At 41.0% G+C, this 25,228-nt stretch overlaps 2 protein-coding genes across 2 annotated transcripts in view; one reads left to right on the top strand and one right to left on the bottom strand.

The window, feature by feature from the left end:
* The window catches only part of LOC309693926 (nuclear factor 7, ovary-like), a 318,283-nt gene that overhangs the window by 8,762 nt on the left and 284,293 nt on the right, over nt 1-25,228 (top strand). The window lies entirely within an intron of this gene.
* LOC309693309 (hemicentin-2-like) overlaps nt 19,789-25,228 on the bottom strand; it is a 1,543,010-nt gene continuing 1,537,570 nt past the window's right edge. Inside the window, exons 1-3 of the transcript XR_014272617.1 lie at nt 24,336-24,540; nt 21,786-22,121; nt 19,789-21,547 (exon numbers count right to left, since the gene is read on the bottom strand). The gene's annotated coding sequence lies outside the window, so the exon portion shown is untranslated. Of the gene's footprint in view, nt 21,548-21,785; nt 22,122-24,335 lie in introns of the transcript that reaches the window.

Below are 25,228 nucleotides of genomic sequence, written 5' to 3'. Positions count from 1 at the left end.
TCCACTCCAAGCACTCCTCCAGATGCAGTGAACAATCTTATAAGCAATACAAGAGCATGCCGAAGAGTCTTGGTTGCTAAATACAGCAAAAGTATTCGGCCCCCTTGAACTTTTCCACATTTTGTCACATTACAGCCACAAACATGAATCAATTTTATTGGAATTCCACGTGAAAGACCAACACAAAGTGGTGACCACGTGAGAAGTGGAACGAAAATCATATATGATTCCAAACATTTTTTACAAATAACTGCAAAGTGGGGTGTGCGTAATTATTCAGCCCCCTTTGGTCTGAGTGCAGTCAGTTGCCCATAGACGTTGCCTGATGAGTGCTAATGACTAAATAGAGTGCACCTGTGTATAATCTAATGTCAGTACAAATACAGCTGCTCTGTGACGGCCTCAGAGGTTGTCTAAGAGAATATCAGGAACAACAACACCATGAAGTCCAAAGAACACACCAGACAGGTCAGGGATAAAGTTATTGAGAAATTTAAAGCAGGCTTAAGCTACAAAAAGATTTCCCAAGCCTTGAACATCCCACGGAGCACTGTTCAAGCCATCATTCAGAAATGGAAGGAGTACGGCACAACTGTAAACCTACCAAGACAAGGCCGTCCACCTAAACTCACAGGCCGAACAAGGAGAGCACTGATCAGAAATGCAGCCAAGAGGCCCATGGTGACTCTGGACGAGCTGCAGAGATCTACAGCTCAGGTGGGGGAATCTGTCCATAGGACAACTATCAGTCGTGCACTGCACAAAGTTGGCCTTTATGGAAGAGTGGCAAGAAGAAAGCCATTGTTAACAAAAAACCACAAGAAGTCCCGTTTGCAGTTTGCTACAAGCCATGTGGGGGACACAGCAAACATGTGGGGGACACAGCAAACATGTGGGGGACACAGCAAACATGTAGGGGACACAGCAAACATGTGGGGGACACAGCAAACATGTAGGGGACACAGCAAATATGTGGGGGACACAGCAAACATGTAGGGGACACAGCAAACATGTGGGGGACACAGCAAACATGTGGAAGAAAGTGCTCTGGTCAGATGAGACCAAAATGGAACTTTTTGGCCAAAATGCAAAACGCTATGTGTGGCAGAAAACTAACACTGCACCTCACTCTGAACACACCATCCCCACTGTCAGATATGGTGGTGGCAGCATCATGCTCTGGGGGTGCTTCTCTTCAGCAGGGACAGGAAGCTGGTCAGAGTTGATGGGAAGATGGATGGAGCCAAATACAGGGCAATCTTGGAAGAAAACCTCTTGGAGTCTGCAAAAGACTTGAGACTGGGGCGGAGGTTCACCTTCCAGCAGGACAACGACCCTAAACATAAAGCCAGGGCAACAATGGAATGGTTTAAAACAAAACATATCCATGTGTTAGAATGGCCCAGTCAAAGTCCAGATCTAAATCCAATCGAGAATCTGTGGCAAGATCTGAAAACTGCTGATCACAAACGCTGTCCATCTAATCTGACTGAGCTGGAGCTGTTTTGCAAAGAAGAATGGGCAAAGATTTCAGTCTGTAGATGTGCAAAGCTGGTAGAGACAGACCCTAAAAGACTGGCAGCGGTAATTGCAGCAAAAGGTGGTTCTACAAAGTATTGACTCAGGGGGCTGAATAATTATACACACCCCACTTTGCAGTTATTTGTAAAAAATGTTTGGAATCATGTATGATTTTCGTTCCACTTCTCACGTGTGCACCACTTTGTGTTGGTCTTTCACGTGGAATTCCAATAAAATTCTGTCTGGACAATGTCATATCATGAGTAATAATTAAAAATAATCCATATACATAAAACAAACACATGCACACACACAGTGACATTTTAGACCTTCAGAATACTGTATATACTTTGGGCATCTCGGTGCTGATCCAGAATCCTTACATTATTATTTATTACTAGAGCTACAATAATAAAGCAAAGAGGAGGGGGAAGTAATAAATATGAAATAATGTATTTATGATGATTCCATTTGTTTCACTATCCACTCTGTGCAGGGCAAAGCTTATTACATGTTTAAACTGTAGAGATACAATAATTTTACTGCTGTAAAATCCAAATTTTGTCTTATTTAAGATATAAATCTAATATAATCTGCTTCTTAATGTATGTTCTTTAAAATACAGTGTGGCGTGGGTGTGGTCTCTGGCCAGCTGCAGAGGAGGGGTGACGCAGTGAGCTCCCAGGGCGGTGCAGGGGCGGGGTGAACAGGTGTGCTGGGATCTGACAGTGATTGTGTCTCTTTATATGTTGGCAGTGACAGTCGGAGGAGGAGGGCGGACATGACAGCAGAGAGAGAGCGGGAGTGTCTGTGTCCCTGTACAAACGCACAGTATTAAATAAAAGTTCGGCTGTCGTCAAATTCGCTCCAGCTTATATTTCTTGGGTCCAACGTTACATACAGCTTGTGTTTTTTAATATATCATAATTATAATAATGCATAATTATGTGGACATGCATATTAGATCGGTTTTTAGTGGAATATAATCCCTCCAGAAAGGCAGGAAAAGCTATGTAACTTGCTTTAAAACTTAATATGTTCCCTAAAACGGTGACAGAGCTACAGACACATGACAGCCTTACACAGGTAGCCAGCAGCTATGACCAGCACTACTTGTGCAGTTAATAAAAGGACAGGTAATGTTTGTCGCCCTGTTGCACACACAGCACGCTCATTTGTTTCAGTTCGTCAGTTGCAACAAGACAACTTACCAACGTGTACGTAATAAGCTGATACTCCTGGGTGCTACACACTACAGTGTACGCTGTACACCTACTTACTGGTTGTGTCGCATCAGTCTGTGTCTCTGAGTTAACTTGTGTTTCTCCTACAGCTCCGGACCGCTAAAAATGCGCGTGCTCTTTGTGAGCTCGTTCCCGGCTCGTAACCAGCGCGTTCTGCCGTCAAGGGCGATCATTGGTTAAATGTGATCATGTGACTGATGCAAGCCAGATCCTTTTATTTAGCAAAACTGTGATTAATAGTTAAATATTATTGTTGAGGAGCACAGACAAGACTCCGCAAAAAAATTTTAAAAGTTGCCTCAACAAAAGGGCACTCTGGGCACCCATCAGGAAAGGGGCGGGTGCTCAAGCCCCTCCAGCCCCCCCCCCCCCCCCCCCCCTGCACATGCCTGCTGTTACACCATCGTAGGTTATACAGGCACTGATCCAATAGGTGTTTTGGCAGCCATCTGCTGTGACTGGTTGGGGGTGACAGAAAAGAGACGAGGGCAGATGGCGACAGGATAAAAGACACACATCAGGAAGAGACAAAGTTTATTACTCCTACTGATTAAATATCACAAACAACAGCCAATACAAACTAAACAACAAGCTAACAGGGGTGCTGCAGTCTTGGAATAAAACTGCAGAGATGATCAGTCTATGAAACCAAAGGTGCGTTTTATATTGGGAGAAGTACCAAAAAATGTAAATAATGGGATATAAACTTGGCACTAGGACAAGCAAATGATTTTAAACTGGGCAGGAAAAATAAGATGCTTTTGAGTGGAGTCTCATGGGTCCCCCAAATATTTGTATCTTTACAAGAAATAATAATAACCAAAGCGCAAAAAAAGAGTAATATTTGGCATAATTAAAACTTGCCTACTAAGAATGACATAAAAATTACATAAAGTAGCACAAACACTTTAATATGCCACGGGTAAATTGAGCTGTGGCATTTTTCCTTTTTAAATCCGCCTTTTTTCTGAGCTAATTGAAAGCTGTTTAGAGATCCGTGGTTCTTTCACAGAAAATGATGCATTACTGTAAACTGAACACAATATAAAGTATTTAAAATGAGTTAAGCTTTACACATGTGCCGCAGTGACATTACTGCAGGTGTGATTCACTGACAATCACTTCCTCACTGAATGTTTCAGTGGTGCAGTTGCTCGGGCCTCTGAATCTCTGTTTTTTTGTATTTACCTGCTGCTGATGCTCCTCATGCTTACCTCTGGTCTTACCTTTGCTTCTTCCCCTCTGCTTGGATCTTCACCCATGTGCCTGTTGGACTGTCCTCTCCTCTGTAAACTCAGAGACCTCCTTTCCCTCCCCATTACACATTCTGGCTAAACTTGATAAAAAAAAATACTGTAAACCAATGTGTCCTGCATTTGAGTCCAATTATCATGAACATAATTTCTCTCTTTTTAGTTAATAGATCAGATTGTGTGCTTTATAACATGTTTCCTTTATTTGCCTTTTCTTTCTGTGGTCATGTTAAAAAGCAGAGTGTAGTATATTGTTAGAGAATTGAGCCTGTCCACAGTAAAATAGTCACTTCTTTAAACTTAGTCCAAAATGGTGAGAAGAACCTTAACCTCACCTCAGAGTCTGACCTTAAACAACATTCAGTGTTCTGTTCTTCTTTCTGCTTTGTCCTCTCTTGTTTTCATCCATGTTTCTAGAGTTACATTTATTTATACTTTGTGTCGGCTCAGTGATTTATTTTTCTGTCTGCAGGTAGAAAAATCATTGACGTTTGCAGATGACACAGATGCTGTTATGTTTTCAGTGACTGAATGGAGATCATTGCAGTTTTCTTTGTTCTTTTTCCACAGATCAGACCACGAGCAGACTGCACTCCAACAACCCCGTCCACACTACATTTGACTGGTACTCACACTGCCCTTGAACATAAACTAAACAACATGTTGATTCCACCATGTTAGAAGATTTATAGAACTATCATATCATCCCCTTTATGCCTCCGTACTTAAGTAAGTACTTAAGTAAGTAAGTACTCATTCACCCCTCTTTCTGTCATGGTATAAAAAGCTCAGGTTTGCACAGACACACATACTACGTCTGAAAAGAAGATCCAAGGTAAAGTGTTGGGTCGGGTAGTGAGACTATGCTTAATGGTAATTTGTGACATGACAATATTGCTGTAATTTCCAGAGAAATTGATGGCGGAAGGAAGAAGATCTTGCACAGTTCATTTTGCACTTGCATTAGAGCATGAAGCAAAGGTGGAGAGTCAGAAGACTGAAACTGACCAGTTGAAACAACAGCAGTTTTTTTTAATCATACGCACTGGACTCTAAACTAAAAAGTGATTATTAAATGTGAAAAAATGTAAAATTGCTGTACTGCATGGTAATTGGTTTGTTTCAGTGTCATGGAGCTGCAGATGTTTTAGAACATAAATCCTGAAAAATGCAACCAAAACCACCCCAAAAAAATTATATATATATATATATATATATATATATATATATATATATATATATATGTATATATATATAATTTTTTAGGGGTGCAACGATACACAAAATTCACGGTTCGGTTCGGTTCGATACTTTGGTGTCACGGTTCGATATTTTTTCGATACAAAAAAATGTTCATGCATTTTTAATTTGTCATTTATTAAAATTATAAATATATATTTTAACTCAAAAGTACAGTTTTTAAATTTAACCCTAACCCTTGTGCGTGTTTTTTATTTTGACAGCGAATGCGCACCTGCGGACCACTTATGTGCAGCCCTGGTTATTTAGCTCGTCATATTGCAGCCACAGAAATTCTTTTGTCCATGAAACCATAAAGCTGCACTTTCTTTTTGCCTTATAGTCTGATTTGTCATAACTTCTCCGTTTTGTGGTAAGCTTTTCTTTGGCTGTCACTTCTTCACCCTGACCTGTCTTATTTGGCTCAGCAGAACTGAAATATAAATCCTGCTGCTTTTACACACGCACTCACATAAGCTCAGCGATTCTCTGCGCGATCAACCTCTCACATGTTTAAGCTTGCTGCGGGAGATTTCACTTGTCATGTTTGCATAGTAAGCTAACGATTAATAAGACGATGTCAGAGGAATTGGTGCACAAATTATCATCACTCACAGATCAGTGCTGTCGCTCTCTATACACAGTTCGCACGATTGCAAAGTGAAAGCAAAAAAACAAGCGCAAATTCAAACGTGATTTCAATATGTCACATATTGACAGTGGCTCACCGATGCCAATGACATAATTACCCAGCTACATTTCTGAAAGAATGCAAAAGCATTGACATATATTTTTCCTACAATAGCCCGACGGGCAGGGAAGAGATAGATTTTGGTAGCCCGACTGAAAAAATCGCTAGCTCCGGGACGTCAGGCTAGCGATATTGCAAGCCCTGTATCTGATTGAGGAATCACTCATCTTTGGAAAAGAGAGTTTATTACAGAGAAATGGCTCTTTCCAAAATAAAAGCTATACTATCCGCTTCTTCTGGGCTATATTCTCAGCAGCATAAGGAGAATCATGTGCTAACAGCTGTCTAAATGACTCGGCTAAAGTTAGTAGCATGCTTGCTTATTTTTGTCTGCTTCCACTTGTCTTTGCACTAGGATGATGTCGGCGTAAATGTGCAGTCATATTCGTTGTGTTCCCACTAGTGCTTTCAGGTTAATCTCGTTGAAATGACCTTAACGCCACAACACGGCAAATCTCCGTTAACGAGCTACCGCCGATCGCCCCGTGCATGGGGCTAGACGGCCAACACGTTAACGAGCTAACTGCGCTAACACACTAGTTCCCATCCATGTAATTGAGCATTGCATGGCACATCCAACATACTGTTTTACTTTAGTCCATGACTCGCTTACCTTCAGGGTCATACGTCACATGAAAACCAAAATAATTCCAAACGCCAGATCTGAATGAGGTTCAATTTGCCTGTTGCAAGTAGAGCTTAACTTCTGTCTTGCTAGCTTGCCCTGCGCTCTTCCTTCTGACGATGCTGTCTGTGTTGAGCGCTCAGTGGATCTGCGCTCGACAGTGCAGCCTAGGCGGAGTAGTCGAACACAGATTCACTGAGCGCTCAACACAGACAGCATCGTCAGAAGGAAAATTGATAAAATAAATTACAAATGTTGTATTGTTCGATACATATGCGTACCGAACCGAAAGCACTGTATTGAACGGTTCAATATCGATACGAATATCGTTGCACCCCTAATATATATATATATATTAGGGGTGCAACGATACACAAAATTCACGGTTCGGTTCGATACTTTGGTGTCACGGTTCGATATTTTTTCGATACAAAAAAATGTTCATGCCTTTTTAATTTGTCATTTATTAAAATTATAAATATATATTTTAACTCAAACGTGCAGTTTTTATATTTAATGTTGCTGAAACAACAAAGGGATAAAATAAATCTATCTGATCAAGAAATCACTCATCTTTGGAAAAGAGAGTTTATTACAGAGAAATGGCTCTTTCCAAAATAAAAGCTATACTATACGCTTCTTCTGGGCTATATTCTCAGCAGCATATTAAACATATCAGGTCCCCATAAGGAGAATCATGTGCTAACGGCTGTCTAAATGACTCGGGTAAAGTTTGTACCATGCGTGCTTGTTGTTTTTGTCTGCTTCCACTTGTCTTTGCACTAGGATGATGTCGGCGTCAATGTGCAGTCATATTCGTTGTGTTCTCACTAGTGCTGTCAGCGTTAATCTCGTTGAAATGACGTTAACGCCACAACACGGCAAATCTCCGTTAACGAGCTACAGCGGATCGCCCCGTGCGTGGGGCTGGACGGCGTCAACACTTTAACAAGCAAACTGCGCTTCACCTCTTCAGTTCTGAAAGCTGATGGAGAGTCTCGGGTGTTTAACTCCCAGTGAGGTTGTGATGCTGGCGGAGGTCCTGAGAGTGGATGACCCACCCTGCTGTCAACTGAGTTACTGAGGTCACATGGGTCAATGTGTGAGGGGGGGGGTGAATGGCCCGGAAGTGATCCCAGGACTAATTTATAGGTAGCCAACACTTTTTCCATGTTTGAACTTAATGTGACCACTAGAGGGAGGTATGTGCCTCTTAGTGCCATAAGCCAGCTGTGCAGCAGGCAGGTTGTTTGGCTTCATTTTTGCACAATGGGAGGAGGCGCTGTCGCGTCGTCCATGTTTTCTACAGTCATTGATTTGGACACAGCCAATGTGTTTAGTTTTACTCTTCCCCATGTGATGTCATTATGTCCATTTGTGTCAGCTTTTTTCCCCAGGTGCCTCCACTTCCCCATCACCTCATATGTGTATGTAAGTCTTCTGTCTCCCTTTGTTCATTGTTGCTTCGTCTGTGTTCCCACCCCCATGTCCTCATAGTCACAGAGTCATAGTGTGTGTCATAGTGCCCTCATATTATCACAGTATGTCATAGTTGTTCATAGGTTTCTTAGTTCTCCTGTCACCAGCCAAATAAAGGCTCGCTTTTGGTTTCAAGTTCCATCTCTCTGCCTATGTCTGTTCGTGGGTCGTCTACATACACTCCACAACCGAGACAGGAGAGGAACCTGATAACAGCTGAACGTTCTTTTGTTCACACGGAAAATAGGTGTGAAAGGCAAAATTATAAATTGTTTCCAAAAAAAATTAAATAAAGCTGTTTTATTAAATGAATATATACATAATGCAAATGTGCTCATAAATGAGTTGACTCTGTGTTTTCAGAGTTAACAGATTCATTCAGCGATATTGTCTGGATCTGAAATATTGCAGGTACACGCAGAGTGCAGAGGATTTTTACACATACACTGATAATTGTTTTCTATAAGTCTCTGGGTCAGGAAGTCCAAACATGATGTCCTGAACTGGGCCTTAGAATAAGCTGAAGGATAACATTAGATAATCAAGGCAGGATGTGTTTTTGTGTCCATGTGTTTCTGATTCCAGGAGGAGCAGATACCAGGGGAGGTCGGATGTGGACGGGGAGGATTCGCAGCAGACTGCCACGTTGGATTTGGGAGAAGATAATAATATTTTGTCATTGTCAAAGTATAAAAGCTGTACAGCCCATTTCAGGGTTAGGGTTGGGGTCAAAGTGAAACTAGAAATATTTAGAATCACAATGAGTTCAAAGCGTGAGGAGGTCTGATGTTCCAACAGTGTTCAGGATGAGAATTATTACCTGCAACGCTCCAGTTTGACCTCATGGTGGCAGTGCCGTCTCACTGTTATAATGGCTACACTCAGACTACAGGAGAGAACAAGAGGCTGTACTAAAACTCTGATGTTTTATCATGTGTTTATGACATCATGCTGACGTCAGCCTGATAATACCTGTTGATTCAACTAAACAGCCAAGGTTTCCAAGGTTCTTAAATGAACCACAAACTACAGGGTAAGAGTGAGCTGCTGAAAGTCAGATCTGTTCTTCAAAGCAGACTTTCAGCTTTATTACAAACTAAGAGTCGGATCAGCACAAATACTGACACAGAGATGGCTACTGGCACTGCGCTGCTCTGCTGCACTTTGCTGTTTGTCCTTGTCTTCGTCTCTGCAGGTGAGATTGAACTAAACTGAGGTTCTCTCTGAGATAACAAGAAGTACAGGAGGATTATTTTCATCTGGATTCAGTTTGTCTGTGTGTGAAGGAGACACCAGGCTGGGTGGACACTTAACATCTGTAATCCAGCTGTGACAGAGACAAAGAAGTGTAATGTGTGTGTCAGTGTGATGTGTTGTAGTGTCAGGAGTCAGTATGCAGCTACAAAGCTTCTTGTTCAGTGTATACAAACAGCTGTAGCTCCATAAAGGCAGCATGCAGAGACTCACAGTGTCTTATAATGAGAGGCTGCTTTCTCTCACACATTATGTTCACTTATTATCAGCACATGTTGTTGTTCTGTGGAAGCTAACATCTTGTAGTTTCTGACACTTTGCATGTTTAGCATGAGGCTAAAATTCCCCCTCAGTGGGTCACTGGTGACCTGCTGGATGTTCAGAGGTTCATTAAATCCAACATGACTAAAAACTCAAATGTCAAAGTGTTGTTTCCTCTTTCAGAGCAGAAAACCATCACAGCTGAGTCTGGACAGGACGTCACTCTGACATGTCGAGCTCCAAACAACAACATTAGATTAATAACGTGGGAGAGATCTGACCTGAAGCCAGATTATGTGCTTTTGTACCAGGATGGTCTCTCTGATTCAACACACCAGCATCCATCTTTTAAGAACCGGGTGGATCTGCAGGACAGACAGATGAAGGATGGAGACGTGTCTTTGATTCTGAAGGATGTGACAGTTCATGACGCTGGAGCATACGAGTGTCGTTTCTTCATGGAAGAAACTCGCTCATGGAAGTTAATCAGCAGCCTCAACCTGATTGTTACAGGTGAGTAGAGTTGAGTGTGTGTGTGATCAGAGGTGAAGCTGCTTCCTGGTTGTTGATGTGTGTTTGTTGTATGGATGAGCTGGTGGATGTCAGAGGTAGACAGATGTTTCTCCAGCTGTTGTCTTTGTGGCTGGTAGTCTAGAGTTGTAGAGCAGCATTGTTTGGTTAGAGCAGAAACAAAGACATTTATGTCTCTTCTTCTCTTGCTCTCTAACTCGTCTGTAAACATGTGTGGGGAAACTCAATGTTAAAGCCTACAGCTGGAGGGGGAGGGGAGGGGTGTAGCTGGTGGTTGTGAGTCTGTGAAAGTGAATCCTGCCGGTGCCATAGCTGCTGAAAACGTACTTAGTGCAGACACAAAACGTCCATCAGCTTCAAAGTGTGTCAGAAAAATGTCCACATGGTGACTGATGGATGAGAGAGGTCCCATTGTTGTTGTTGTGCACAAATCATTGAACAACACAAACACTTAGAGCTGCTTTCAGTGCTGCCTGTTTTGTTACTGCACACATTTCTGATGGTCCTACAGTCCAACGTAGCAAACGTCTCCCTGAAGCCTCTTCTTAGAGACCAAAGGTTGGATCAGAGCGAGCAGCTGAAAGGACACATCTATGAATGCAGTCAGAGACTTTCTCACAACCTCACACTTCATCTGGTCACATTTACACTCAGGTTCTCTGTTAGTCACTGAGATTACAGACTCGCACATTTAAAATAATCTGAATGTTGGATCAGATGAAGTTAATATTTTTTATTTCTTGAACATATGTTTAATTAGCATGTTGCTAAAGCTTTAAGTAATGCACTGGTGACCTGGTGTATGTTAACAGGTCAATTAATCAAATCCAGAATAACTCAAATGTAAGCTAAACAGCATAAATATTAAACATAAACAACATCATATTTCCCCCATGGCACAGTCCACTCAGCACTTCCTGGAGTTTCTCATTTGATCGTTCATTGACACTCATGACTTACAGAGACTCTGATCATCAAACACAGGAATAAAACAAGCAGTGAGCACAACAAAGGATTATTAAAGAAGGAATATTAACTCTATTCTAACTCTAGTAACTCTACACCAGGAAACCACCAAATCTTCTGCAAACGTGATTTTAACCAGTCAAAATGTTTTTGGATATTTATTCAGTGTAGAAACCTAAAAAGTCAGTTTTATTTTTAGATGTTTGGTTGTTTTGAACAATTATATCAAACTGTAAGTATGATGTTTGGTATATAGTATTATATATTGCATGGTATTGATATATTGCACTGTTTGAAGTGCTTCGTATATAAAAGTAGTAAACTGTGTACACAGTGTTTGGTGTGACAGAGCTGTTGTCACTGAATCACAGGTTCAGATGTTTCAGCCTCATAATAAACAAACACGTTTTCAGAGACTCGAGGATTTGACCTTCCAAAAGTCTCAGACATGTTTTAATGAGCTCTCACAGTCTGCAGCCAAACAGGTCAAATTATAAAGAACAGCTGGATCAACCCAACATGACCTCTGACCCCGAAGCAGCTGTTAGACCTGTGTATTTGAAAAAAAATATGATTTTTTTATGGTGAAAGCAAGATTCCAGACTGCAGTTTTGGTCAGATCATGTTTTTAAATAAAAAGCAGAAAAATCAACATTAACATTTTCTCACTTTATAAATGTTATGAATGATTTTTTCATCTAATCTCCTGAACTAGAAGAGGACACCTCACAGCTGTTTCTCACCTGCAGGTCAGCCAGGAGGAGACAGAGATGAACTGTGAGTCGGACGATCTGAGGACAGACAGAAACTCTCCTGAACATCCAGCAGTCGACTCTGATGATCATCATGTTCAGACTCGGACCAACAGTGTGTGTCTGTGCTGTCAGTGACTCTGAACTACAGTTTATTCATCTTGTTCATGAGATTTACTGACACAAAGTCAAACTGTGTTACAAACACACATGAATTTCTGATCTCAGAGTCAGTGAGTGTTGGAGCTTCAGGTTAGACAAATTAACTATTTTATGTTGGTGTGATTGTTTATTAGCTTCATGTGACTTTTTCTTCTTTAAGTACAGTCCACTGGAAAACACTTTGTATAAAAATCATCTCTTTGGCTGACATTGTTTTTAGTTTGTAAACCAATCTTACCCAGTTTAACAGATTGTACAAACTGTTAACGTCTCTCTCTGATCCTGCACTGAGAAGTTTGACAACCTCTTCAACTTTTCTTTAACATGACACACTGTTCAGGTCAGATTTAAACTGCTTTGACCTTTGACACCAGCAAAACATCCTGAACAACTTTGCTGGGTTGAGACCTGATTACTTTTCATAAACAGACCCATAAGACTCAAACATATGAAACATATTTTCACATTTATACTGTTGTATAGATGATGCAAACTTTTGTACACTGGTGCTCTTTTGGGTGAAGTTTGACTCATTTGTTTAGATGGATTTTCAGATCCACCAGTTTGGCTCAAGTTAGAAACATTGTGATTTTAGGGAAAATTGCCACTCATAATGTATAAATATACACATCATGTTTGTGTGGATTTGTAATGAGACAGCAGTGTCGGAGGTCACAGTCATCCTGTTGCCCACAGAAACAGACTCCTCCTGTGAATTAGTAAAGTAACACATGGAGCGCATGAGGAACAAAGGTCATACATGTATCTCCTGAAGTGGATTCTGGGTCTCTGACTTCCTCCCACAGTCCAAAGACATCAACGGGTGTTTTTTATTTATCCGTGTATGCTGTGTGTGAATGTGTGGTTCCTACAGAACTTAATGGTCAGTAACACTAACATGTAAACATGAGTACATCACATCAGCACATGAAAGAACAACAGTGTGGCATTAATATTACAGCAGTGAGGACAGTGTGATGAACTGATGCTCTGATCTCTGGTCTGACCAAAGCTTTAACTCCAAACATCTCTCCACTGTTAGAGCTTCTGCACTGTTTCAGGTTCAAATCATGGTTCATACTTTCATGGCCTGATGGTGTGACGCCTCCACCTACATCACTGAACTGCTCCACTTCTGTACTCTTCTCTCTGTGGCCTTCTTGAAACATCCTCTTGGTGTTTGTGGGGTTTTTCTCAGTTCATGTGTGCCTTATAAGAGTTTGTTTTTTAAAGACAATGACAATCAGTGAATTCCTTCTGTGATTGAATGAAATATGAGCACTATGTAAGTGTGTAAGTGTTAATAAAGATTTACATGTACCTGTTGAATTCTCTTTTCATTGTTTTTGTCCCTCCAATAACAGACAAACCTCTGTTTCTGAAGTGCCTTAGAGCAACGTCTTCCTCTGTAACTGAATGCTGTGGGTAAACATGTCTTTACTTCTGTGCCTGAAAACAACATCTCCCTGTAGAAAGTGAAGGCTGAGCTCACTCAGATCACTCAGTCAGATCAACTGAGCTTAGAAATAAACTGATTTGTTGATTTTACAATGCTGTGATTGCAGCTATTCCACAACTCTCTCTGTTAATGGTACACATGGACACTGATTAAATGGTCATTGATCAATCATCATTATTCTTTCGGATAGCGATTGAGATTGCGGATAGAAGTGGCAGAAATGGGCTTCCTCCAAAGAGTGGTTGGCCTCTGCCTTAGAGATAGGGTGAGCAGTTTGGCTATTGGAGGGGCTCAGGGTAGAGCTGCTGCTCCTTCACATCGAAAGAAACCAGTTGAGGTGGTTTGGGCATCTGACGAGGATGCCTCCTGGGTGAATTGTTCCATGCATGTCCCACAAGAAGGAATCGAATGGAACTGAAGAAATCACTTGGAAGAGTGACAAAGCATTTCTCCAATTGAATGCGTCCAGATAAACAGAATCAACCTTTTGTGACACTTTTATAAAGTTCAACACGATTACTAACAGATAACACACCCAGTGCACTAAACTCACTGTGTGCAGGACTTTGTTTGGTGTTTACATAAACGGTAAATGGTCTGAATTTCTATAGCGCTTTACTAGTCCCTATGGACCCCAAAGCACTTTACACTATATTCAGTCATCCACACATTCACACACTGGTGATGGCAAGGCAGACATACATTGTAGCCACAGCGGCCCTGGGGCGCACTGACAGAGGCAAAATGAAAACAAACTACAAACTGCTGAGCTGTTGAACAGCTGATCCAGCCTCTTATCTGAGCTGCAGTCAGTCACACAAACAGACTGAACAGGGTGTGTTCTGTGCAGCACCTGCATGTAAAACAGAAGCAAAGCTGTTCCTGTGAAATGAAAGTGAAAGCCTCTCTGAGCGTCTCCCTGTAGAAAATGGAGGCTGAGCTCAGTCAGATCACTCAGCCTGCAGACAAATGGAGGCGTGTTTGAGACGTGCAGATAAACACTCAGCTTTGTGTCGTCCTCTAAGGGCTCAGGGCCGTCCTGTTGTCATATTATCACATGCATGACAACATGCGTCTCAGTCCTCAGAGTCCTCTGCACAGTGCTCAGGGATTTTCCTCATCTTTCATATTATGTGCCTGTTTGAATTCAAGCATCATCGTCTACAACTGGACACCCAGCTCTATCTGTCCATGAAGCCAGATAACACACACCATTTAGTTAAACTGCAGGAATGTCTTAAAGACATAAAGACCTGGATGATAACTTTCTGCTTCTTAATTCAGATCAAACTGAGGTTATTGTACTCGGCCCTGAAAATCTTAGAAATATGGTATCTAAGCAGATTCTTACTCTGGATGGCATTACCTTGGCCTCCAGTAACTCTGTGAGGAACCTTGGAGTCATTTTTGACCAGGACATGTCCTTCAATGCACATATTAAACAAATATGTAAGACTGCTTTCTTCCATTTGCGCAACATCTCTAAAATTAGAAATATCCTGTCTCAGAGTGACGCTGAAAAACTAGTTCATGCATTTATTACTTCCAGGCTGGACGACTGTAATTCATTATTATCAGGATGTCCAAAAAACTCACTGAAAAGCCTTCAGCTGATCCAAAATGCTGCAGCAAGAGTCCTGACAGGGACTAGAAAGAGAGAGCATATTTCTCCTGTTTTGGCTTCCCTTCATTGGCTTCCTGTTAAGTCCAGAATTGAATTCAAAATGCTGCTCCTCACATACAAGGTCTTAAATAATCAGGCCCCATCTTATCTTAATGACCTTGTGGTACCATATCACCCTATTAGAGCACTTCGCTCTCGCTCTGCAGGCCTACTTGTTGTTCCTAGAGTATTTAAAAGTAGAATGGGAGGCAGAGCCTTCAGTGTTCAGGCCCCTCTTCTGTGGAACCAGCTTCCAGTTTGGATTCAGGAGACAGACACTATCTCTACTTTTAAGATTAGGCTTAAAACTTTCCTTTTTGCTAAAGCATATAGTTAGGGCTGGACCAGGTGACCCTGAATCCTCCCTTAGTTATGCTGCAATAGACGTAGGCTGCCGGGCAATGTTCCCTCTAATTTTTCATGTGTCTGAGCGAGTCGCAATATGGCGCCCCCCAGTGGCTGCAGCCAGACTCTTGGGGCCCCTTTTGGTCTCTGCAGGCATAATTAATCAATCACATGGATCATTTCTCAGAAAGGCTCAACAAGTACACGTAATTTTTAATGGAACTATTTTATTTGTAAATTCTATTTATTTTTTTAATGAATACATTCTCTTCTGACCATAGTTGTTTTATTGCCTAATGAGATTTGACTAATCAATATAATAGTCCACTCTTGTGCGCTCTATCCTCGATGAGGACATGACCCTCACTGTCCAATCAAATTCTTTCCTCCCATTAAAGGTTTGTGATTGGACAGTAAATTTATAAAAGGTCATGTCAGCACATAGTGTCCATAGTAGTAATGGTAAATTTGATTCTTTTTACTGAATCGAGTTTTAATGAGTCACTCACCAAAGTGAATCGGGTTTGTTGACTCATTTGATTCACTGAGTCAGTTGACCAGAGAGTGCAAAAAATGTACATTTTCACTCAAACTTAATTTGTTTCTCTTTTCATGTAAATCCTACTGCTAAGATGAATGATTCTAAAAGAAAACAACTATTTTACAGAGCAAAAAAGAGCAAAACATTTCTAAAATTAAGCAATTTTCTATCAAAATTGCTTAATAAACATTTATTTTATTTTATTTGAATATATTTTTATTTTTTATTTTATTAGTATTTTCCTTAAATGTGTTAAATATATATTTTCTCATCTAAATGTCCACTGAGCTGTGAGCCAGTAATGCACCTTAACATTGGTTGCCAACCAAGAAGAAGAAGAAGCTGTGAGCCAGGAGGGAGGGGGTGAGTGAGTCCTGAGTGATTAGCTTATGCTTACAAATCAGCACAGGAGGGAGGGGGTGAGTAGCTCAAATGTGCTGTTAGCATGTTAGCAGAGCGATGCTACTGTGAACCGAGGAGCTATTTTCTTGATGTGAGCTTCTACTCAGGGTTTTTTCTTCCAGTTCAGAGCAGAAATTTTTTGTTACGATACTGGATGTTGTGCTTTTCTCCACAATTTTAATTATAAGCTAGATACATTGCTGCTAACAGCAACAGGGATGAGTCAGTGAGTCAGTTGGGCTTGTGAATCATGATTCATGAGTCAGTAAAGTGATTCTCGAGTATTGAACGATTCGTTCATGATTTGCGCATCACTAGTCCATAGTTATAAATCCCACCACTCAGTATTATTAACACATTCTCTCCATGACCCCAGTAAGCTACTGAAGGCTAACCCAGGCAAATATCCCAGAATGCATTTCGTGAAACGTAAGAGGCAGTTTCGGAGGGATGCACAGTTTAAAATATTCTTTCTGAATGTAGCTGTGTAAACTTCAAATATCTACTCGATTTATCAAGACATCACAGATTTGCAAAAGTGCTCTAACGTTTTCCGAGATGTAGGACAGTCCACAGTGGGTTGAGAGTGTGGATCTGTGACCTGCGTGAGAATCAGCTTCCTAACATTTGTCTGGAAGAAACACACAGACAGGAAGCAGCAACAAGTGTGAACATTTCACAGATCATGTGTAATCGGTTATTATCAGGATGTCTTAAAAACTCCCATAAAACCTTCAGCTGATGCAAAATGCTGCAGTCGAGTCCTGACAGGGACTAGAAGGACAGAGCAGCTTCCTCCTATTCTGGCCTCTCCTCATTGGCTTCCTGTTAAATCCACAATTTAAAATCCTGCTCCTCACATAGAAGAACTTTAATCAGGCCTATCTTATTTCATTGACCTTAGAGTACCATATGTCCAAATCATGGTTCAACAGCAGCTAGGTGGATGTCAGCAGCTTACATGGTGGAGATAAATCCAGGGTTTGAGATTGTTTACAACTTAAACTCAGAGCCTTTTAACACAATTACTGACAAATAACGCACTCAGAGTACTAAACACACTGTGTACAGGACTTTGATTGGTGTTTGCAGAGATGAAAATGATGCAGCCTGCTGACCAGTTGAATCAGCTGATCCAGCCTCTTATCTGAGCTGCAGTCAGTCACACAAACAGACTGAACAGGATGTGTTCTGTGCAGCACCTGCATGTAAAACAGAAGCAAAGCTGTTCCTGTGAAATGAAACTGAAAGCCTGTCTGAGCGTCTCCCTGTAGAAAATGGAGGCTGAGCTCAGTCAGATCACTCAGCCTGCAGACAAATGGAGGCGTGTTTGAGACGTGCAGATAAACAGTCACAGCTTAGTGTCGGCCTCTGAGGGCTCAGGGCCGTCCTGTTGTCATGTTATCAAGTGCATGACGGCTCTCTGCACACACTTTGAGTCCTTATGCACATTTTCACGAGTCCTCATCTCTGTGGACCTGAGGGATTACCCACAGTTCATAGTGTTGTGATTAGGGATGGGTATCGTTTAGGTTTTATCCGATACCGGTGCCAAATCGGTACTTTTGAAACGGTGCCGGTGCTCAAACGGTGCTCAAACCGGTGCTTAAAGAATGGAGAAGACAAAATTGGTCCAAAAACCTCTCATGTTCAGCTGGTTTTATGTAAAAAGATAACAATGTTAGCCTTTTCTGCAGCTATGGGGCATATATGGTATCACTCTTGGCTGGAAGCAGTGCTTAAACAATGGAAAAAATACAAACTTTGTCCAAAAACCTCTCATGTTCAGCTGTTTCCCTCTTTTTCTTTGGTCATTTTAGCCTTTTTGGCCAGGGTGAAGGGAGTATCTGCCATCAAACAAGAAGACAGCCGCATGTAGCTATGATGATGTTTGCTAGTTCACCTTACATGCATTAATGTAATAACGTGGTTAGCCTACTCAGCGTAAATTACACGCGAACAACATTAAGCTACTCACGCAGAGAAGAACGGCTGCTGCTGCCATCAAATACGGTGCATTTCTCAGCTTTAAAAAAAAAAAAACGCTATGCGTCGCCAGGTGTTTCATCGGATTTGAGGTGTTACCTCCTTTGCACAGTATCAGCTTAAAGCACTTGTTGCTGCTGAGTTTGCATATTTTGCTGTGAAGTACAGCCAGACTTTTGACCGCTTCGCCTTGGACATTTTTAATCTGTAGCTCTGCTCTAACAGAACGTACGTACCTGGACCTGCCTACTATCCTCGGAAACGTAAAATGATTGGCTAGGAGTGTATCACAGCTCAGGAAAAAAAAGCACCGAAATAAAGCACCGAAATGTGCGCTGCTTTTCGGTCTGGTTACTACCGTTTATGTCAGAACCGGTGCCATGATGGCACCGGACACCGGTACCCATCCCTAGTTGTGATGGTGAAAGCATTAAGAACAAGGATGGAAAATAAATAAATAAATAACCAAACTGAAGGTTCAGAGGAATGTAGCTCATCACAAATGCTTCATGATGAAGTTTTCACAATGATGAATAATTTGATTATTTTACAGTTTCTTCCTGTAAAGTTAGAGCCTGAAAACAGACAAAATCAATCAGTAAATGTCAGATCACACGACGAGGTCTGAGGCACCACGACAGTTAACATCACAGCAGAGGTGACAAAGTGCTTTCTGTGGCCTGTTTATCTTCAGTTATTTGAATTTAATTAGACATTAATTTCATTAATTAGAATTAATTTCAGTACATTAAACATTAGCAGAAGGATGGAGAGCGTGCTATATGTATTTCTTGCACTTGCACAAACACAAACAGCAGCTCTTCTTGTTTTTGCCACTCAATCTAGAAGAGAATTTAGATCAAGAAATTTCCACGATCATTATGATTTGATTTGATTTTATAGGAAATGCAGTTTGACGTGTTTCCAATACTGAGGATGAGGATACACTATAAAAAATTTAAAGCTACTGTTAGTTTTCCTGTCTTGTAAAAAGTAAAGTTTTTGTTCATGCACAGAAAATGAATATTTTTCAGATTTCAATGGACTTTCTGTCATTTTTGTTTTGTTTTGTTGGGGTTAAAACGATGCCACCTTAAAATGAAACTGAAAAATAAATATTGACATTAAGACAAGAAAAAAGTTTTCACACTTACATCTTTTTTTTTTCTTTTTTGCTTACAGTTTTTTTTTTTCAGTTTCAGTTTGCTGGCACTGTTTTGGCGTCTGGGGGCACGATTGTTAATAACAAACACACAAATATTACATCTTTTGAATCTGTGATGACATGTGACAATATGATGAAGTTCACATGATGTAGCTTCTCTGCCAACAACACAAATGAAAGAATAAATAATTTAAACCAAAGTAAGAGTTTATTGTTCAAATACAGAGACACTCTCACACTGACCTTTGTTGTTTGTTCTCTGTCCTTCATACAAACATTTGGTGCTTACAGACTCTGTGAACACTGAGTTTTCAGGCTTTTCTAATGCTGTGTGAGCAGCAGGAAAATACAATCAGAGCATAAACACACATACATACAAGGTCAAAGACGAGTAGCTACACTTTTTAAACGCAATAACTGATCACTTATGTGAAGTCAGCGAGTACCGAGGTGAACTTTTCTTATCTTTGAGATCTATTGAAACAACTACATTAAATCATACTGCTGAGTGACAACAATAGCGTTATCTAAGGGTTACCTAGGCAACCAGGGATGTGCATAACCATCTGTCAGCTACAAATAGATGCATGAACGATGGGATGAGTTCATACTTGGATGTAATTTTAGTGAAACAGCTGATCGAGGATTAGTGTTGTTGAGGTTTTGTGGTCCACAGCTCACACTCACATAATGAGGTCATATTTGATCTTATAAACAAAAACACTGATCCCAGGTCTGTAACACTGTTCATGGATACTGAGGGTAAACAACACACACAGCTCACAAAGATAAAGAGAAAACTGAAACCAGATCTTGATGATTGAAAGATTCAGGTGTGAAAAACGTCATAAATATGTAATCTGAGCTCAAAATGATGTAACTACAGTCAGTGGAAACAAAACCATCAAAGTGAAAAATGTTCAAGTGTTGATTTCATTTGTTTGAAGAGTTAAAAGTAGGCGTGCACAACAAAATGTCTCAGTGAGCTGTGTCACACTCAAAGTCAGAGCTTTCTTTGTCAGAAAGAGGCTAAATCACCATGGTAACTGATGGTGAAAGATCACCTGGTCAGGAGCATTTCATGTTCAGAGTTTTGTTTTTAAATCAGCTGTTAGAGCCACGTTTTCACTGTGATGTCGATTCTCTGCTGGAGGAAATGTTTCATATGTGCAGCTTGTTAAACTGTAACTTGCTGAAGCCACTGAGTGAAGCTAAACTGCACATCACACTGTTACAATGTACCTGTATTCATGTAGTGGAGACATTAGTGAAGTTATCAGTGAGTAACGTCTCTGATTGGACTGGGTGGCGCTCACAGGGACCATTTTGTGTAGAAGAAAAGTCACATGGTACATGAAACGCTCCTTTTCATCTGAGCGTGCTCAGAGCCTGAAGCAGAGAAAGGTGATAATCACCACGGTGATACCTGCTGTCTCTGACTGCAGTTTCAGGTTTAGTTGAGCCAGCTAACACAAAGAAAGCCTGACTGTGTTGAAGTTGATTTGTAGTCACAGCCCTCTGGATGTTCCAGTTACTATGAAATGTAAAGACTGTTTTTAAAGATGAAACTCGTCCACTGAGATGAGCTGTCAGCAAAAACAGAAGCAGCCATTAAAGATAAAACTGAAATAAACCTACAGTGCTGTGGGCCTGCTGTCTGTGCTCAGTTCATCTGTTTCTGCAGGAGTTTAAACACTGACAACACCCAGAACTCTGAACAGCAGCAGCAGACTCAAAGCTGGAAAAACCTCTGAGACATTTTAAACCTGCTGCACTTAAACAGGAGGCTGGTTTGTTTCCACTCTCTGCTGTTGTTTATGTTTTCTGTAGATCAAAAAACCAACAACAGCAACAAGAAGCAGAGCAGAAACTGACAGACCAACAATCAGTCCAACAGATCCATCCTCCTTCTCTTTGTCTTCATCCTTCTCTTGTCCTCCTGTCTGACCTGCAGGTGAGAAACAGGTGTGAGGTGTCAGCTGTCAGGTAGGTGATGAGTGAAGAACAGAACAGAATCCATTTCCTCTTCAAACTGCTGTCAGACATTATCTACTGCACTCTGATCACATCACTCAGACCAGCTGCTTTCTACAAAGTCTCATCAGCAACATCTTTAGAAACAAACATCAACAACCAGGAAGCAGCTTCACCTCTGATCACACACACACTCAACTCTACTCACTCACCTGGAGGAACAACATGAAGGTGGATGCTGCTGATGAACTTCCATGAGCGTGTTTCTTCCATGAAGACACGACACTCATATGTTCCACTATCAGCAGTGTTCACATCCTTCAGAATCAAAGACACGTCTCCATCCTTCATCTGTCTGTCCTGCAGATCCACCCGGTTCTTAAAAGATGGATGCTGGTTGGCTGGAACAAAGTGACCGTCCCGGAACACAAACACATATTCATCTCTCAGGTCAGCTCTGCTCCACTCTAAAATAATGATGTTGTTGTTTGCAGCTCGACATGTCAGAGTGACGTCCTGTCCAGACTCAGCTGTGATGGTTTTCTGGTCTGAAAGAGGAAACAACACAGAGCAGAGAGGTTAAAGGTCAAAGTACAACTGTTCACTTCTACAGCAGCCAATCAGAAACACACAATAAAAGATTGTCTTCTATTATTAGATGATGATCTTTGATTGTGTTTCTTCTTGTGTCCCTTCAGGCGTCACCACAGCGAGTCTTCTCCTCCTCCTCACCTGATCCCGAGCATCTTCATCAGGGCTGATTTGTGACAGAAGGACAGCAGCAAGAGTGAAAGGGAAGGTTTGAAGATGGCAGTGAGCTGCTGTCATGTTTGCTTTGGAGACTCTGACACAAAGACAGGAGGCCGAGCTGAACATGTTCAGATTTTCATTGAGAGCAGAATGGACGAGATTATGAACGAGTTCATCAGAGGGAAGCTCAGGCTGAGACGTTTGGAGACAAAGTTCATGAGCAAAGACTGAGACGGATGAAAAACATCATCTGAAAAACAAATCTTTGGTTTTAGAATCTGTTAGTTTGATAAAATGTTGTTGATGGACGAGTTCATTGAGACTCTGGACGTCTGTCAGACTGAGTCACTGCTTTTTATTGTAACAGCTGTACTGATGCTCCTGAATCTGGCCTCTGACACAAACCTCCAAACAGTAAGAATGAAAAAAGAATAAAACTATTAAAACTCTTCAAGCAATAAATAATCAAACCTGAAAAAGAAGAAAATCATCTGGAAACTAAACTGAACTAAACACAAAAAGTCCAAATGGAATAAAAACTCAAACTAATGAGAAAAAACTACAATAACTCTGTTCCACAAACAACAACATGTGCTGATAATAAGTGAACATAATGTGTGAGAGAAAGCAGCCTCTCATTATAAGACACTGTGAGTCTCTGCATGCTGCCTTTATGGAGCTACAGCTGTTTGTATACACTGAACAAGAAGCTTTGTAGCTGCATCCTGACTCCTGACACTACAACACATCACACTGACACACACATTACACTTCTTTGTGTCTGTGCTGCAAACTGCACCAACACACAGACTCCACCCAGCTTTGTGTCGATCGCAACACTGAATGAGTAACAAACTACTTCTTAGAGAAATCTAATCAGCATGTAAACCAGACTGAGACTCTTTATCTCAGAAATAAACTCAGTTTAGTTTCTATCAGTTAAATCTCACCTGCAGAGACGAACAGGACAAACATCAGCGTGGAGCAGAGCGACGCAGTTACAGCAGACATGTCCGTGTTCTCTGTTTCTGCTCATCTGACTCTTAGTTTGTTCTAAATGTTTGAGTCTGTTGGTGTTTTCACTCAATAACTGAACCTGAGTTTAAACCTGAACACATCAGATTACATTTAAGGTTTAAATAAAGCTGAAGCTGCGGCTCAAACTTTTCCGTGTCTCGTGAGGACGTGGCGTTAGAGTGACGTTTGGTAGGTTGGACTGAGGATGCGCAGAAATGAGTGCATCACAACAAACGAGGCGAAGTAGAAAAGTTTTAGTGTTCAGCTGTTGAACGATCTCCACAGAACAAAATCAGAACCTCTCATGTGTCGTCATGTAGGAACAGTTTGTGTTTCAGTCGCTGAAGCAGAAGAACGTTTTGTTTCTGACGGCAGTTTGATTCTTGTTTCATCGTCACAAACAGAAAAACTGAAATAATATGAAAATAAGTCTCAGGGAAATATTTTTACTGTGCAGCCAAAACTTCCTGTTTTATCTCAGAGTTAAATCTCACCTGCAGAGACGAACAGGACAAACATCAGCGTGGAGCAGAGTGACGCAGTTACAGCAGACATGTCCGTGTTCTCTGTTTCTGCTCATCTGACTCTTAGTTTGTTCTAAATGTCTGAGTCTGTTGGTGTTTTCACTCAATAACTGAACCTGAGTTTAAACCTGAACACATCAGATTAAAGGTTTAAATAAATCTGAATGTCCCTGAGGGTTAGAGCTGATCTGTTGTTCAGCTGCTCGTTTAAACTCAACACTTTGAAGATGCTTTGAAAGTCTGATATGTTCGACCAATATAATTTGAATTTTCTACCAATGATCTTTCAGGCTTTTCATGGTTAACATCCACTGAAAATGAAATTATATTTTAAATTTAGTTTCACTCGCTTTTGTAGTTTCTGTTCAAATATTTTTGTGGGTTGATGTTAACCAAACGTTAACCAAGAAAACTGAAACGTTTTACCTAAAGAACTGAAAATGATTTTAGAAAAAGGCAACAAACACTTACTGTTGTTCTTAACAGATCTGTTAAATCCTCAAACACTCTTCTGATCATCAGGATGGAAAAAAAATCCACATGAAGATAAAAACTGTGAGGCTGGTTTAATCGATCTGCTTTCTCTGTAGGTTCAAAAGAAACTACTTTAGGTGAGCTTTTTTTTTTAAAGTGAGCAATTAAAAAAGAAAAAAAATGCTAAAAATGTAAATCTGTGGCTGAACTGACCTCTGTGCCAAACAGCTGAACCAACTGACTCTTGTTTCACTTTGCTGTCCTGTTTAACAGGTAAAACAAGGTGTCACAGTTATAGGAAATGAACCCGTTTCCAATGCAACAGGTAGACGTGTAGAGACAAGCTCCACTCTGTCTGGCAGTGAATTGAAATGAACTTGTCCTAATGAATAAAAAGTCAAAAGTCAGTTGTGTTGGAGCCACAGAGAGCAAATCTCTGTTCTTTATGGAGAACCAGTGAGTCCTACTTCCTGTGTCTAGTTTTACTTCGTCTGTCTCGTCCTCTGTGATTGGCCCAGCTGTGCTCCCACATGTTATACTGTGTGTACATGTTGTCTTTGTCTTCTCTTACTCTTTGTTATTCTCCCTCACAGCTGCGTCCCATGAAGGTTATAGTTTCAGATGGTGATGAGTAGATGACACATGGAGTGTGTGGCACATTCACTTTGCTGTGTTGACACTGTGTTGGTGTGACACTGAAGGGCGATTGATTAATAATTGCCAACAACCTGGATAAAGAGTGTGAGACTAACTTGGGTGATTCATTCTGACAGCTCTGTACTGTACTGTGTTACACGAGCGCTGATGGCTCACGTCTGCTTGTAGATCAGCTGATCACAGCCTGGAAACAGCTGGAGCTCACAAAACAAATGATTCTGACTTATTTCTTT

The sequence above is a fragment of the Aulonocara stuartgranti genome (assembly GCF_965226115.1).
Source record: "Aulonocara stuartgranti genome assembly, chromosome: 3".
NCBI classification, from domain to species: Eukaryota; Metazoa; Chordata; class Actinopteri; order Cichliformes; family Cichlidae; genus Aulonocara; species Aulonocara stuartgranti.
The sequence above is the reverse complement of the archived record's forward strand: the minus strand, read 5'-3'. Positions and strand labels throughout refer to the sequence as shown.